Genomic DNA, 18651 nt, shown 5'->3' with positions numbered 1-18651 from the left:
TGGTTTCCCAATCGGTGATGGATAGTACATAGGGCGCAGTGTTTGGTCTTTTGGCTTGGAATTTTGAAGATAGATTTGTGAAAAACCTGAAACATGGTGAATAGATGTTGATGGTTACCAAGCGATCGTACGGTAGTCAAATGGCTGTTCACGATTATGACAGCATACCCCGCTACAGGTGGTTTGGAACTTTGAAAATAAACTTGTGAAACATCCGAAATTCGCGGTAGAAATTTTGACAGCCATTGATCGATCGTAAGGTAGCCAAAAGCCAGTTCGCGAGCGTGACTGTATACCGCGTTTCAGGCTGCGATTTTGGATCCTTTCACGTGAAGTTTTGGAGATGTTGATACACCCGGAATTTGCAGTAATGATGTTCTGGCGATCTGACGATTTTCAGGTAGCTAAAAGCATAGTCGTGGGTGCCACACTACAAGCTGAAATTCGAAAATGCTCTCATGAGACACTTTGAATTTGTTGTAAAGTTTGGACGGAGATTGGGAAATCTTAAGGCAGCCAAATGACTCTTCATGTGGTATGAATGGTTGCCGTGCTATAGACCGCAATTCGAAAATACACTCGTGAGACGCCCAGAATTTTCTGTAAGGATTTTGACGGCAATCGATGTTAAGGCAGCCAAATTCCATGGCTCGAGCATGAGTGCTAATGCTTTGTATAGGTCCACTTGATAATAAAATTTGTCAAACGCTTCCAAATATTTCGATCAAACAGAATAAATCACAGTAAGCTAGTACAATGTTAAAGACCACAGTGAGCGACATCCCATTCTGTAGTAATAGACACAACTCAGCTCAATACGGGTTCGATTGGCACGGCAATAGTAACTTCGTGCGAACTGTCATCGGTAACAGTGGCCGCCGCGTACCACATGAACACTACTCCACTTAGTAAGAATCTAACTCTGGTTGACTTGAAATCCCCTTAACCCGGCTTGGTTCCCCCCCGCAGATGGGGTTGGAATGTTAAGTTTTAATGTGAAATCTATCCGCCCACGGTTTAACAGCCCGGAATCTTTTGTTAACGGTGAATAAATAATTTCTTACAAAATCGTTATAAAACATTTCTTTACTTTTTGTTTGGTAACTGATAATTTTTTGATACGTTATCAGCCAATAACTAAATAAGCCACTGCGTTATGCTTACCATATTAAAAAATATCGTCCACAAAATTTAAAAAAGAGACACTTCTTCCTTTTCCTGTGTCTACATAGCCCTGTTTAACACAGATAGATTTCCGTCCGAACAATGATGTGCACGTCTTGTGAATGACTTCCTTCAGGATAACGACATCGCTCGACTGGAGTGGAGAGCGCGTTCTCCAAACATGAACAATATCGAAAATTCCTGGCATAGATTGAAAAGTGCTGTTTATGGACGCCGTGACCCACTAACCACTCTATCTACGCCGAATCGCCGTTGAGGAGTGGGCAATCTGGACCAACAGTGCCTTGATGCCACGACGAATACAGGCATGCATCAATGCAAGCGTTCTACTGGGTAGCAGAGCTACCAGTGTGTACAGCAATCTGGACCACCACCTCTGAAGGTGTCGCTGTACGGTGGTACAACATGCAATATGTGGTTTTCATAAGCAATAAAAAGGGTAGAAATGATCTTTATGTTCATCTTCATTCCAATATTCTGTACAGGGTCAGGAACTCTCGGAACCGAGGTAATGCAAAACTTTTTTTGATGTGTATATTTACTGACTAATTAATGATTTCTCATAATTTGTAACCGTACTATTTTGGTATATTACACTAAGAAGTATTTTCCCCACCAGTTCAGCCATCAGACAGACTGCAGTGTCCAGTACCTCATCGTGATAACATCTGTTGGAATAAGAAAAACGGGTTTTTCCTCTTCAGTATATTTTATGGGCTTTACACACGTAACTTGTCTTTTTTTATATGCAATACAACTAACAGTGTGATTGGATTTGAGGATTGAGGCATGGTTTCATAAATAATAAGAAAGTAGAGTAACACTTGTTTTAACATTATTCATAATCTGTTTGTACAGTATGTTCTCGGTTACATATAAAATACTTTCTGATAGAATTCTTTCTTCATTTCTTATTTTTTAATTACAGATACTTGTAGAGGGCAGTGGACCCTCTGTCCCAAAAGGATTCTGACCAAGGAGCCCATTGACCTATGACCTAGGACAGCTCTATCAGGATTTTGACCAAGGGGGACATTGACCCATTACCTTGAACGATAACTATCTCAGGACTTTGACCAAGGAGGACATTGACCCTTTGACGAAATCTGACAACACTGTACCGTTGAGCCTCGACCTTTTGGAAGTCTGGAAACGGTGCAGGCTGACCTGAGACATATATAGTCCCATACCAGTTGCACCCATCCAGCTACTGAAGTAGTCTGCGATGTCTTCTGCAATGAAAAGTGAAATACAGTGTGATGCACTTCACCAGTTGGGGAGCCTGCTGTGAAGGAGGAGCAAGCGCAAAATGGAAGGGGTTTGTTAATCTCTGCAGTTTTAATCTACTGTGATTAATAATATCCCTCTGGGAGCAGAGGTTTGCCCTACACTCAGTGTGTAAATCTACAGGCCTCATTCAGCATGATATATCTAAGGAAGTGAATGTAATCAGTTTTGGAGTATGGATCACATTGGGATGAATGGTATCTTCAGGTAGGCTGTTATGTCAGACATGGATCATTCAAGTGGGTGACAGAGAAAGCGGGGATGACGAGCATCGCCCATAGTATTTCAATGAATTTCAGAATCTGCAGTGCTGTCCACAGCATTCATCATGGTTTTCTGGGTCTAACTCGAGTGGAAGGGTTTTACCAGACTTTAAGCTACTGTGACAATTCATGTTGCGACTTATTGCATCTGCACCTTGGGACTGAGAAGTATTGGTTTCTCCCCAACGTGCATATCTTCCTCATTTGTCTTCAGAAGACTGATAATGCGAATTAACAAGATCACCAATCACAACCAATGAGCATGTGCTACATGAAGAAATACAAGAGGATGCAATTAAACTGAAATGTGCCTCGAGTGCTAAAGAATAGTTTCAACACATGGGGCTAGAAGAATTTTGGACCAATATCTTTCCTGTTTCTGAAGATGTGGTAAAGGAAGCCTTAAAATTACTTGTATAGTCTGATCTACATTCCAATGTGACACTGTATTCTCGTCACTAGCCATCATGAAAACGAAACACCTCAGGTGCCTAAATGTGGAGAGTGAAATAAGAAAATAATTAATAAACCAATAAATAAACATAGAATGCATGAGACATTTTGGGGCTGCAAAGAGGGGCACAAGGTAGAAAAGCTTTGGCAACCACTGCATTGAGCGATACAATAATCCTTGGATGAAGCATTCTGCGGAAAATGTTAATGAAAAGCTTGGAAAATCACTCAGAGGAGAGAGAAATTCACACATGGGTTTGATTGATGCATTCTTCCTCAACAGTTCGCATCATACACAGCATGGTTTACATCCGAACACACAGCCAACTGCCAGATGTATCCACTCTGACCCAAGCAGTATCCTCTGTATGCCAATGCATTACAAAGTGTCCACTAAGGATTTTTAGCATAAATTGAACAGCAAGAAAGAGCTCTAGAATAAATATAGTTACAGCTGAAACACCTGCTAGTACAACAAAATTTAGTGTTTTCTATCAATACATCAGAAGTTGTTAAGTTTACTTACTGACTCGTTCCATGGCTGCGGAAATTTTCTTCTCAGATTCGTCCTAAGGCACTAGACATATGAAAGCAAGAGACAAATTAAGTGATTGCAGAGCTAAATAAGAAAAATTATCCTGTTGGTATATTCAGTGACCACGCCAAAACCTTTGATTGTGTGAATCAAAAAATTAAACGTAGCAAACTAAAGTGTTATGACATTGATGCCATACATCGGTGGAATCTTACCTCCATAGCAAAAAGTTTATTTAACAACCTGTATCTCAGAGAAGAAAGTAACCTCAGGCTGGGGGACCATAACTTGTGGAATACCACAAGGATCAGTACTAGGCCCACTCTTATTTCTAACCAACATAAGTGATCATCCAATAGTTTTAAAGGACAGTTCAAAATTGTAACTTTTGTTAATAGCAAAATCGTACTAAGCAGGGGTCCAAACTCAACCTTAGCAGGCACAGCTCAGATGATAGCTGAACGCCCCGTTCACAGTTAACGTTTTAAATCTTCATTTCACAGAGACTCATATTATGTAATTTCAGACAAGTAATAATGACCTCTCACCACTGCAAGCAGACATTAGTTCCAAATCACTAAATATGACAATGAGTAAAATTCCTTGGGCTCCAGCAAGATAGCAAGTTGAAATAGAGTCAACACAGGAACAGATTAATCGAAAAGCTCAGTTCAGCATCTTGTGCCCTAGAACCATCTATCATTCTCTTGACCTAAAAACAAAAATTTTGGCTTACTTTGCATTGATTCACATGTTGCTGTTGTGGTCATCAGTCCAGAGACTGGTTTGATGCAGCTCTCCATGCTACTCTATCCTGTGCAAGCTTCTTCATCTCCCAGTACTTACTACAACCTACACCCTTCTGAATCTGTTTAGTGTATTCATCTCTTGGTCTCCCTCTACGATTTTTACCCTCCACACTGCCCTCCAATACTAAATTGGTGATCCCTTGATGCCTCAGAATATGCCCTACCAACCGATCCCTTCTTCTAGTCAAGATGCGCCACAAATTTCTCTTCTCTCCAATTCTATTCAATACCTCCTCATTAGTTAAGTGATCTACCCATCTAATCTTCAGCATTCTGAGTAGCACCACACTTGGAAAGCTTCTAAACTATTTATTGTCCACGTTTCACTTCATAACATGGCTACACTCCATACAAATACTTTCAGAAACGACTTCCCGCCACTTAAATCTATACTCCATGTTGAGCGGTTCTAGGCGCTACAGTCTGGAACCGCGCGACCGCTACGGTCGCAGGTTCGAATCCTGCCTCGGGCATGGATGTGTGTGATGTCCTTAGGTTAGTTAGGTTTAAGTAGTTCTAAGTTCTAGGGGACTGATGACCTTAGAAGTTAAGTCCCATAGTGCTCAGAGCCATTTGAACCATATACTCCATGTTAACAAATCTCTCTTCTTCAGAAACGCTTTCCTTGCCGTTGCCAGTCTACATTTTATATGTTCTGTACATCGACCATCATCAGTTATTTTGCTCCCTAAATAGCAAAAGTCCTTTACTACTTTGTCTCATTTCCTAATTTAATTCCCTCAGCATCACCCAACTTAATTCGACTACAATCCATTATCCTCGTTTTGCTTTTATTGATGTTCATCTTATATCCTCCTTTCAAGACTCTATCCATTCCGTTCAACTGCTCTTCCAAGTCCTTTGCTGTCTCTGACAGAATTACAATGTCACCGGCGAACCTCAAAGTTTTTCTTTTCCATGGATTTTAATACCTACTCCGAACTTTTCTTTTGTTTCCTTTACTGCTTGCTCAATATACAGATTGAATAACATCGCGGAGAGGCTACAACCCTGTCTCACTCCCTTCCCAACCACTGCTTCCCTTTCATGCCCCTCGACTCTTATAACCGCCATCTGGTTTCTGTACAAATTGTAAATAGCCTTCCGCTCCCTGTATTTTACCCCTGCCATCTTCAGAATTTGAAAGAGAGTATTCCAGTTAACATTGTCAAAAGCTTTCTCTACGTCTACAAATGCTAGAAACGTAGGTTTGCCTTTCCTTAATCTTTCTTCTAAGATAAGTCGTAGGGTCAGTATTGCCTCACGTGTTCCAACATGTCTACGGAATCAAAACTGATCTTCCCCGAGGTCGGCTTCTACCAGTTTTTCCATTCGTCTGTAAAGATTTCGTGTTAGTATTTTGCAGCCGTGGCTTATTAACCCTATAGTTCGGTAATTTTCACATATGTCAACACCTGCTTTCTTTGGGAATGCAATTATTATATCTTCTTGAAATCTGAGGGTATTTCGCCTGTTTCATACACCTTGCTCACCAGATGGTAGAGTTTTGTTAGACCTGGCTCTCCCAAGGCTGTCAGTAGTGCTATTCGAATGTTGTTTACTCGTGGGTCCTTGTTTCGACTTAGGTCTTTCAGTGCTCTGTCAAACTCTTCACGCAGTATCATACCTCCTATTTCATCTTCATCTACATTCTCTTCCATTTCTATAATATTGTCCTCAAGAACATCGCCCTCGTGCAGACCCTCTATATACTCCTTCCACCTTTCTGCTTTCCCTCCTTTGCTTAGAACTGGTTTTCCATCTGAGCTCTTGATATTCATACAAGTGGCTCTCTTTTGTCCAAAGGTCTCTCTAATTTTCCTGTAGGCAGTATCTATCTTACTCCTAGTGAGATAAGCCTCTACATTCTTACATTTGTCCTCTAGCCATCCCTGCTTAGCCATTTTGCACTTCCTGTCGATCTCATTTTTGAGACGTTTGTATTCCTTTTTGCCTGCTTCGTTTACTGCATTTTTATATTTTCTCATTTCGTCAATTAAATTCAATCTCTCTTCTGTTACCCAAGGATTTCTGTTAGCCCTCGTCTTTATACGTACTTGATCCTCTGCTACCTTCATTATTTCACCTCTCAAAGCTACCCATTCTTCTTCTACCGTATTTCTTTCCCCCATTCTTGTCAATCGTTCCCTAATGCCCTACCTGAAGCTCTCTACAACCTCTGGTTCTTTCAGTTTATCCAGGTCCCATCTCCTCAAATTCCTACCTTTTTGCAGTTTCTTCAGTTTTTATCTACAGTTTGTAACCAATAGATTGTTGTCAGAGTCCACATCTGCCCCTGGAAATGTCTTACAATTTAAGACCTGGTTCCTGAATCTCTGTCTTACTATTATATAATCTATCTGAGACCTTCCAGTATCGCCAGGCTTCTTCCATGTATACTACCTCCTTTTATGATTCTTGAACCAAGTGTTAACTATGATTAAGTTATGCTCTGTGCAAAATTCTACCAGGCGGCTTCCTCTTTCATTCCTTCCTCCCATTCCATATTCACCTACTACGTTTCCTTCTCTTCCTTTTCCTACTATCGAGTTCGTCACCCATGATTATTAAATTTTCGTTTCCCTTCACTATCTGAATAATTTCTTTTATCTCATCATGCATTTCATCAATCTCTTTGTCATCTGCTGAGCTAGTTGGTATATAAACTTGTACTACTGTAGTAGGCATGGGCTTTGTGCCTATCTTGGCCACAATAATGCGTTCACTATGCTGTTTGTAGTAGCTAACCCGCACTCCTATTTTTTTATTCATTATTGAACCTACTCCTGCATTACCCCTATTTGATTTTGTATTTATAACCCTGTATTCACCTGACCAAAAGTCTTGTTCCTCCTGCCACTGGACTTCACTAATTCCCACTGTATCTAACTTTAACCTATCCATTTCCCTTTTTAAATTTTCTAACCTACCTGCCCGATTAAGGGATCTGACATTCCACGCTCCGATCCGTAGAACGCCAGTTTTCTTTCTCCTGATAATGACGTCCTCCTGAGTAGTCCCCGCCCGGAGATCCGAATGGGGGACTATTTTACCTCCGGAATATTTTACCCAAGAGGACGCCATCATCATTTAACCATACAGTAAAGCTGCATGCCCTCGGGAAAAAATTACGCCTGTAGTTTCCCCTTGCTTTCAGCCGTTCGCAGTACCAGCTCAGCAAGGCCGTTTTGGTTAGTGTTACAAGGCCAGATGAGTCAATCATCCAGACTGTTGCCCCTGCAACTACTGAAAAGCGTGCTGCCCCTCTTCAGGGACCACATGTTTGTCTGGCCTCTCAACAGATACCCCTCCGTTGTGGTTGCACCTACGGCACGGCTATTTGTATCGCTGAGGAACGCAAGTCTCCCCACCAACGTCAAGGTCCATGGTTCATGGGGGGGGAGTTTTGATTCACATAAAGTAAACAAAGTGTTTGTTCAGAAGAAGCGAGCAGTAAGAATATTGTGTGAAGTACACAAATAATTATTATGTAGATTTTGGCTTATTGTACAAGCTTCAGAATGGACTTAAATACTCTGGTGTTAAAATGTTCAGCAAGCTACCGTCTAACATAAAGCAAGAAACTGGGAATCCCTACCGCTTCAAAAGAAAATTAAGACATTTCCTATTTGTCACTCTATCCACAAATTATCCGAATATCCAGCTTCAGTGATTGAAAATGTTTTGTTACATACATGATAAATAGAAGTGTTTGTTATAAAGCTGTATGAAAAATAATTATGTACTATAAATATGATTCAGTATTTATAGATATTAAATATGTTCCTTGAAAAGTGGCGTTGTATGTTGTTGTTGTTGTTGTGGTCTTCAGTCCTGAGACTGGTTTGATGGAGCTCTCCATGCTACTCTATCCTGTGCAAGCTTCTTCATCTCCCAGTACCTACTGCAACCTACATCCGTCTCAATCTGCTTGGTTTATTCATCTCTTGGTCTCCCTCTACGATTTTTACCCTCCACGCTGCCCTTCAATACTAAATTGGTGATCCCTTGATGCCTCAGAACATGTCCTACCAACCGATCCCTTCTTCTAGTCAAGTTGTGCCACAAACTTTTCTTCTCCCCAATCCTATTCAATACCTCCTCATTACTTATGTGATCTACCCATCTAATCTTCAGCATTCTTCTGTAGCACCACATTTCAAAAGCTTCTATTCTCTTCTTGTCCAAACTATTTATCGTCCATGTTTCACTTCCATACATGGCTACACTCCATACAAATACTTTAAGAAACGACTTCCTGACACTTAAATCTATACTCGATGTTAACAAATTTCTCTTCTTCAGAAACGCTTTCCTTGCCATTGTCAGTCTACATTTTATATCCTCTCTACTTCGACCATCATCAGTTATTTTGCTCCGCAAATAGCAAAACTCCTTTACTACTTGAAGTGTCTCAGTTCCTAATCTAATTCCCTCAGCATCACCCGACTTAATTCGACTACATTCCATTATCCGTGTTTTGCTTTTGTTGATGTTCATCTTCTATCCTCCTTTCAAGACACTATCCATTCCGTTTAACTGATCTTCCAAGTCCTTTGCTGTCTCTGACAGAATCACAATGTCATCGGCGAACCTCAAAGGTTTTACTTCTTCTCCATGAATTTTAATACCTACTCCGAATATTTCTTTTGTTACCTTTACTGCTTGCTCAATATACAGATTGAATATCATCGGGGAGAGGCTACAACCCTGTCTCACTCCCTTCCCAACCACTGCTTCCCTTTCATGCCCCTCAACATCAATCAACATCTAGTCAAGCTACTAATTGCTGTTGAACAGGTTGCATCAGAACGGACTCACTCCTTACGAAATGGAAAGAAGCAAAAGTCATCGTAATGCTGAAACCCGGAAAATCTCGAGATAACCAAAAGAATTTCAGACAACTATCCATACTACGTAGCTCCTAATATCTATTCCAGAGAATGTACTGACTAAATGAATCCCGCAGATCGAAGCCAGCCTTATGGAGAACGGCATCCAAAACAAGATGAAAACCAGCATGGTTGTCAATAAATCTTACATCAGCTTACAATACAGTATGCATTGAGGGTTTACTGCTTAAGCTAACTAGAATCATCAAATACAAACACACTTACTGAGAAACATATTAACAGACAGGAAAATCAAGGTTTCGCTTCATGGCATGAACAGCGTGAGCATGGCTCTGAATAAAGGCAGGGTTCGCCACTAGCACCCAACATGCCAAACACAAAATCACAAAATTCGTGTACACGGAGAACCTGGCCGTCACATATCAAAGTAAAGAGTCGACAAAGTATTGAATGGACCTTCATCCAAATCAGCACCACATTGCACCTTAAAAAGACATATAGAAAACTAGAATTATCTATAATGGCCAACCCATCAGGCATGACGATAAGCCTAAATACTTGAGAGGGAAATTGGCTCGCGCTGTAATGTCTAACTCTCATCTAAAAAATATAAATCAGAAACTAAAATCCCATAACTCAGTCTTGTCGAAACTGGCTATAACGACATGGGTTGTGGGGCGATCACTTTGGGGAATTGAGCACAAGCCCTTGTCAACAGTGTGACCGAGTACCGCTCGTCACTGTGGATGAGAAGTCCACATGTAGCTAAAGCGGACGTCCACCTGAAGCAGACAATGCGGGTAAGCCCTGGAATGCTCAGGACCACCCTAGGTGCGTGGCTCCCCCTGAAATTTGGAGAACCACAATATCACGCAGAAAAATCCTAGACAACCCAGAACTCCGTCTACACGAAGACCCAAGCCTACAAACAGGCTTAAATCCAGGTCACCTTTATGGAAAATCGGCGAAGAACTGCAAGGCTTCAATTCGCTGACTGCTTGGAAGGAACTATAGGCTTTTCAACACGTTCGCTGCCATCGGCGCACCAGCGCGCCCGGCCGATACTGGTGCACATGCCGTGGACGCGCCTGCGCGGCGAGAGACTCAGCCATTGCGAGGCACCGCGGTTTAGTCAGGCACAGCCATTCGGTGTGTTTTATTGCGCAGGTACTCTAAGAACGTATTGTTTTCAATTTTTATGGGTGCGGTTCACGTTTTTTCCCTACAGTTTTTCTCTGTTGTGGGACTGAAAATGGAAAACAATCGTGACACGGCGGGCCCGTCAGAACCTAAGAAACGTAAAATAGGAGACACAATAAACGTACAAAAACTAACGGATGCGGAATTATTACGAATATTACAAGAAATCGTTTCGGAAACGGAATTGGCCACTGGGGAGGACGGGTGGGAATCCAGTAAATAGTCCGTTGCAGCCAAGTTTGCTTTAGATGAGACTGTAGAAATGGCTGTGAATCTAAGCGACAGGGAAAGGGCAGAAGGAGTGGTAACAAATGGTAACGTAGCTGATCTAAGTGTTGCATGGGAAAGCGAGCCAGCTGGAATGGTAAGTTGCCCGTTTACAAAAAATGAGGGGCCGCTAATTCAACCAACAGGAAACACTCCCTTAGATTATTTTCGTCTTTTGCTGACGGACGAATTTCTGTTGAAAGTTGTAGAAGGAACAAATCTAAACGCAATTGAATTATTCCTTTCTGTGGGAACCAAAGAACAATCACGAATAAGTTGTTGGAAAGATGTGACGGTTGGCGAATTGTTAGTGTTCTTGGGAGTTTTCCTGCACATGGGAAATTTAAAGATGAGGAAGTTGCAGGACTATTAGAAAAAGGACCCTTTATTTCACGTGAAAGGAATTGCCGATAGTATTTCACGAAATCGTTTTCTTCTAATACTACGTGCATAGCATTTTTCTGATCATCCAAAGCAGGGCGAACCAAAACCATCCGACAGGTTGTATAAAATACGTCCAGTCATCAATTTTTTCAATGAAAAGATGTGCCAAGTGTATTACCCTGGACGGGAACTGTCACTGGACGAATCAATGATCGTTTGGCGTGGAAGATAACTTTTCCACCAATACATCAAAAATAAAAAGCACAAATATGGCATAATGCCATATATTTTGACAATTCCCACTGGAATGGTTCTAAAATTCGTGGTATACACTGGCATGCTGGACGATTTAGGAGGAAGACGCCATGCGCAAAACATTGTTCTTCATTTATCGGATGAACTGTTGAATGCTGGTAACCACGTGTAGATGGACAATTACTATAATAGCTTCGCATTGACTACGTTGCTCCTGGATAAGAAGAGTTACTGCACGGGAACTCTGAGGGTGAATAGAAAGGATACACCTAAGGAAATACAGAAGGTAAAATTACGAAAAGGTGAAGCCGTTGCCAGATTTGCGAAAGGAGTTATGATAGGTAAGTGGCCTGACAAGAGGGAGGTTTGCTACATTTCTAATGCATTTACATATGAAATGGTTGAGGTTGAAAACAAAAGAAAGGAGGCCCTTGGCCATTGTAATCTACAATAAATTTATGTCGGGAGTTGATCGGCACGATCAGATCTTATCATATTACCTCTCGGAACGAAAAACCGTACGCTGGTACAATAAAATTTTTATCCACGTTATGGAAATGATGCTGACAAACGCACATGCCCTACACAATAAATATTCTGGCACAAAAATGCCCCTCCAAGAATTCAGACCCAGTATTTTAAGAGCACTATTGCCACAAAAGCAGGTAGAACGGCCAGTCAGAAATCCCCAACGTGTTGTGGTAAAACAAGAAACAACTGGAAAATCAAAAACACCGAGAAAAAAGTGCAGATCATGCGCCAGCTGAGGACAACGGACAGACACGATTTACGAGTGCCCAGATTGCCCAAATAAAGCAGGGTATTGTTTGAATTGTTGCGTTATTCACCACCTCTAAAGGCAAATAGTACTTTCGTTATTCTTTCATTTTTCGACAGGTATGTGTTGGTACTATTCTTGAACTTTGTATTTATTTTATTTGCTCGAGTGTAATCGGTAAAGTTCTTCATTCTATCTTTTCTGGGATTTGACATACATTGTATTTCAGACGTTTCTTCAAGATCATGTGTTTGTTTTTGAATGCTGTTTCTACTATATTTTTTGTTCAATAAACATGTCGTTTGTCAGTAGGATGTTTCGCTTTATTTTTGAATATAAAATAAAAATGTAGTACTCTGAACTGTCCAATTTTCAGGAAAAATAAACGAGACGCACTAGCGCGTCAATGGCCACCCGCTACAGAATGTGGCCTGATGTGCCACTGACGCCTTAGTGCGCCCCGAAAAAAATTTGATTCATGAGAGTAAATTTTATCTTTTACTTATAAAATAAATACATCAAAACCTTGTTTCTTGCCACATTTCACGATTCTGTGTCAACGATAAGTACCGTGTAAGGTTTGATGAACGAGTAGCATATGTGACTTAAAGGGCTGTATTTTTTGTTTGCAGTGACTTAGAAGTTCACTTTATTCCGTCACCAGTGGAGTGTAGGGTTTAATCTATGACACAGATTTCAGCTTGATGCTTCTACCCATTCCTGAGGAAAAAGGTTTTGAATAGTCAGATAGACAGACAGCCAGACAACATTGTGATTCTGTAAGGGTACCGTTTTTACAGACTGGGGCACAGAACTCTAGAAACAGAATCTTGTATCGTCTTCACGCTCAGATTTTTTTTAAGAAAACAATCTTAATGTCGATTTTCAAATTAATTTCAGTTACGCTTCTTACGTAATTAAACTCTGATATATCAACACACAAATGTATTTTGTTTTTGGAACAGGCACATAGAATACATAGAACAGTAAATCATCAAGAGAAAGAAACATACAGGAAAAAACTTTCCAGAATGAAATCGCAGGTTTACACATTTATCTTCGTTTGCCAAGCTGCAGTTTTTTTCGTAAAATGCTTTGGTTTCATTATGGTCGGGAATGTACTTGAGCATTTTGCGTATATGTTTAATTTTGTTTTCTTTGACTTGACACGCACCATTTGGATAAGCGAGTCTTCTTGGCAGTTCTGGGATATGTGGATATGTTGGTCCGAGGAAGAAAGAATTTTGAATTACAGCTGCTATGAATGGTTTTGCCACAATTCCGCTCTGTATTACAGAAAAGCAGAGTTCTTTAAAAGTTGAAACAGTAAACGATACCTCTTTATCTCTATGAACATCCGTAATACAATTCTCTATGGAATTGATACTTCTTTTGTAATAGCACGGTGTACAGTTGTTGTAATCATAAATATCTTCACTTTCAACGATTGTGAATTCTAAGATTTCCTTGACCTAATTATGTTTTCACCCACGTTCATCATCATGTTACATCTGTCCACACACCTCAGTGTTCTTTTCACTACTGCAAAGTCTCTATCTGATGGAAGAAAGGAGAATCCTCTGATAGGGAAAATAAGTCTGACGTTCAAAAACGCATCTGATCTCTTACAGCCGTTAAAGACTCCATGAGAATCTCGTTCTTATCCTGGACTGTACGTCTGACACAAAACACCTAGACTTCTTTAACACTAGATGGAACACAGATAGTGAAATAATGGAGGAGAAAATGAGGTGCACCACCTGACAAGGAAAAAAAAGCATAAGTATTCGGCTAAAGCTCTTTTGCCAGTGAATATGAATATTCTGTTACTGGAAATGATATACAGAAAATGCAGACTAAAGTTATTTTGATATTAAACAATGCATGTTGGGCACCTGAACACTGCAGTACTCATAACTCAAAAGCATGAAAATGTGGCCTTAAGTCGTTTTGCAAATTCACCATTCCTATGTACACTGAACCTAATCGATCGTGTTTTATATCCCAGAAAAAAATCAGTGCTAAAGTAATGGGGCCTGTCAAATCAGCAAACTTTATGAATTCAACTTCACTATTTTAAGTTTATTGTCAGAAATAAGCTTAATATTCCTAACACATTGAATCCCCACTTACATGTAAGGACAATCAGATATTGGTCAGTTAATGGAGATATGAACTTAGCTGTTCGATCATATCTATTGATATTAAGTTCAGCATCTTAAATAATTAAATAGGTCGGCGATCACCGAGTTCCATTGTAAATTATTAATTTGAACTCGACAATCACTTTCATTACTCTTATGTAACTATGCCTCAACAAAATCTCCAATAATTCCAATAAATATGCTTCTGCGCCATAACTGCATACACATCACACTTCTGTAGAGAAATACTATTAGGAGAATATTACATCTTCAGCAAAATACGTTATGCTTTTGTTCTTATTAATAAAATGTCTCGATCCCATCTGTACAACCTGTGTGCGTTTTGCTGACTCCCTCTTCCAAGACGAACGTGCACCTAAGTCAAAACCTGTATTGTCGTTCTATAGCCCAAAAGGGCTACTAAGCGAACAAGGAAAGGTTGTCCGCCCCCACTACCTCGAGCGTACGTGGAATGCTTCTGCAGATCAAAATGGCGCCACTCACAATAGCTGACTGAAGTCATTGATTGATTTCTGCGATCAGTGACGTCTGGTTAATGGGGACATCATCAGAACACAATTCTTTCACATCCAAACAAAACCAGTCAGTTCCAGCAAAAGGAATGTTTGAAATAAGTTTGTATAGTACCCATTAGACACAAGAGAGGAACGACCGACCCACGTTGGCGGAGAAGATCTACCAAAAGCTCCAACATTTAAGTATCTTGTTTCTAAAGTCACTGGTGATGGCCAACTTACAGACGAGGTCAATGCGAGGACGCAAGCAGCCTGGATGAAGTGGCAAAAGACATCAGGCGTCACCTGCGATCATCGGATTAAGGATCATATAATGTCAAAGATCTAGAGAACTGTGATCTGTCCTGTTGGTCTCTATGGCCCCAAATGTTGGCCAGCTACAAAACAGGCAAAACGACGATTGGGGACCATGGAGACTAAGGTGCTTCGATGGATAGGTGCCATCGCTCGACTGGATCGTGTTTCGGATGGCACTATAAGTAAACGTTTCAGGCTGGCAACGATCGAGAAGAAAGTGGGAGAAAACCGTCTACATTGGTCTGGACATGTTATCTACGCAGAGGACAATACCATTGAGAGGCAGAACGCCCAATGTAAGTCATTGGAAAAAGACCCAAGGGACGACCTAGACAGCATGGGCCAATACTCTGCACAACACTCTGAAGGCGGAAACTTCCTGGCAGATTAAAACTGTGTGCCGGACCGAGACGTGAACTCGGGACCTTTGCCTTTCGAGGGCAAGTGCTGTACCATCTGAGCTACCCAAGCACAACTCACGCCCCGTTCTCACAACTTTACTTCTGCCAGTGCGTCGTCTCCTACCTTCCAAACTGAAGACTGTATATCTCCATCCAGACATTGCCCATGGTCGAACAAAACAGAGACAGCGAATCTATTCAGCGGACCCATCAGACAGGACAAACGCTAGAGAAAAAGAAGTAGATAGGACACATTAGAGTTCTTTGGTCCCTGTCAGGAAATCTGTAGGCTTGGTAGGGCAATGTTTGGGATTCGTGTTTTCTTGATGTTTGACATTGCGATTGCTGTCAGTGGATAGGCACGTTCTACACCTGTGAATAATCTCTGACGTACATTTGGACAAAGAAAAAAAATATATATATGTGTGGTCGGTGCATCACACTCCGCATTTTTAACCTAGTCCGCATCCGTTGGCCTATGCAGTTCATTCATTGTGATCTCATGAGACTCTAGGCAATGTAGCGTATTGTAACAGTCTACCGGAATGACCGTGCCATATTACTCCACTTCTCATCTCCAGTTTAATCCTAACGTATGTGTGTTGCTGCCCAGCTGTACTTAATTGACACACAATACCAAGCGCCCATGCTGCCTAAACAACAGTGATAATCTACAAAACGTGGTGAGCAGAAATAGATTATTTTTACTGCTGGTTAAGCCCGTGTCACACGGAGCAAGGTTCGCCGCAAGTTTGCGAGATGGCGTGCGTGCCTGCCGGCTTGCAGGGAAAGGAGCCGGCTATCTTCCATGCCGAAGCTCTCCCACGGTGCAAGATCGGCAGCTAGTTGTGTTGTGATCGGCTGCATGTTGTATCGAACGAAGATGGCTGCTTCAGGTACACATGTTCGGAGCAAACTGGCGGTATTAGCTGTTTTGGTGCTAAGCGATGCAGAAATGCCTGCTAATGAGAGAAGAAGAAAGAGAGAATGGACGACAAACTGGATTAAGAGGAGAAACGCTGGAAAAGGTGTGCTCTCCATGCTTCACAAAGAGTTGAGGTTAGTTCGCATAACGCCTACTTTTGTTTGAAAAGTATCACCATTTCATTACTGTTTGACTTTATAAATATACCAATAATTACTGTTATATACGACTTTATTTTATAGGATAGAAGATCGTACGTCCTTTGAAAATTTTATACGAATGTATAAACACACAAGTGTTTATTATAATATAGTTTGCGCTTTTCACGACGTACAGACACTGTTCTTCCCTATAAGTACATATCAATGCTTCAATCGCTTCCTTGGACCCTGCGGTGCCATTATTTAATAATTATAAGAACTTCCTACCGCACCTCACAACAGCACAAAAGCGACTATCAACAAAGGCTTCCCGCCCAAGCTTTCCGCGTCTGACGTCACAAACGAAACGTCTCATGATTCGCCAACGCAGGTAGCATGCAGGGAACCTTGCAAGAAAAAGAGCACCGGACCCATCCTGGAGATCTTACAAGGTTCCCAGCAAGGTAGCCCGCTAGCAGACGACGGAACCCGCAAGGTAGCCGTCGCGCGAGCCAGCAAGGAAACCTACGGCGAATCTTGCTCCGTGTGAGACGGGCTTTAGAGATTAACAAGCCGTAGAGGTCACGCTAGATAACTTGGCCTGAGGGGCAGAACCACATGCTCGTTTTGAGCCCTGGGAGATGCCACCCCTCTGTTCCAAAGTGGCAACCGCCTCAGTTGTTTGACGCCTGCTGAGCCGTGTCCTTTATATGTTGTGAGCGATACGTTCTCTGCCCGCCTCGCCTTCATTGTGGGAATGGAGGCTAGCGCACGGTGGCGGCACTGCAACCGTTCTAAAATGATTTTAAAGAAAGAGTTCAGTGAAAAAATTTAATTCTCCTGCATCTCATAGTCTCATTCTTCAGCTTCATCTTGAACTGCCTATCATTTCGTTAACGGTGATAGATTTTCTGATATTTATATATTAAGTATGGTACTGCTCGAAATTTGAATACTTTGCAATGAAAACCGCCGGTCGCTATGAATTTGCGTTTAGTGCATATTAGATCATTTATGGCTAGATACGAAATGGAGCTAACATATTGAAATTTTCTTCAATCTTGAGACAACATCTATATCTATTGCAGGTCTTGAAAAAAATAGACCGCCTGTAGTACACTTTCTTTCAAACGTGTGTGCAAACGATAGAATGCAAGCGAAATATTCATAACGTATCTCACTTTTCGTAAACGGTTGAGATATTAAACGAATTTTTTAATAAAGTGGGGAGTATTTTATCATACGCAAAATCTTCTTATCTTCTATGATATGTAAGTGACTACATATTTTTGCAATGAAATAATGTAATTATTTTAAATGTCATCGATAGCTGGTGAAATGGGAATTAGCATTGGTTTGTAATAACATAAGTGAAGGAATCATTGTGTATTGTATAATAAACCGGGGACCTAGAAATGACAGAGAGGCTTCGTCCCGCTGTAGCCCTCAGCGAACCCCCACAACAGGCCACAGCAGTCCACCCACCCCACCGCCGCCCCATACCGAACCCAGGGTTAATGTGCGGTTCGGTCTCCATTGGGTACCCCCCCCCCCCCTCTTCCAGGAACATGTTTGCATGGTAGAGTAATTATGGTGTACACATAGCATTGTTGTCAAAAGTAGCTTGTTAACAAAATATTGTGGGTGTTAAGAAAAATAAGAAGGAACACAGCGACTTCCTTGAAAAGAATGCCACTAGTAGAAAATGTAGTAAATAAACGAAATGTATGGAATTATTCGTCAGTTACATACCTGACTGTCCTAAGTTGTTTTGGTCAAAATAAATTTCATTGTCAGGTACTTAATGCTATCAAAAAATGGAGAAGTAAGCATGACATAAATCAGTTAACTATTTACAGATTTAAATGTCATGGAATCCATTCCTTAATTTAATCTTTATTGAGAACTTACAAAAATATTGAAATTTATTTCCAATCAA

At 41.1% G+C, this 18651-nt stretch overlaps 1 protein-coding gene across 3 annotated transcripts in view; it reads left to right on the top strand.

Annotated features, from left to right (window-relative positions):
- The window catches only part of LOC126210558 (pharyngeal muscle protein 2-like), a 510724-nt gene that overhangs the window by 198337 nt on the left and 293736 nt on the right, over window positions 1-18651 (top strand). The gene's annotated exons all lie outside the window — the stretch shown is intronic.

This window comes from Schistocerca nitens, chromosome 10 (assembly GCF_023898315.1).
Source record: "Schistocerca nitens isolate TAMUIC-IGC-003100 chromosome 10, iqSchNite1.1, whole genome shotgun sequence".
NCBI lineage: Eukaryota > Metazoa > Arthropoda > Insecta > Orthoptera > Acrididae > Schistocerca > Schistocerca nitens.
This window is presented reverse-complemented; position numbering and strand designations above follow the sequence as displayed.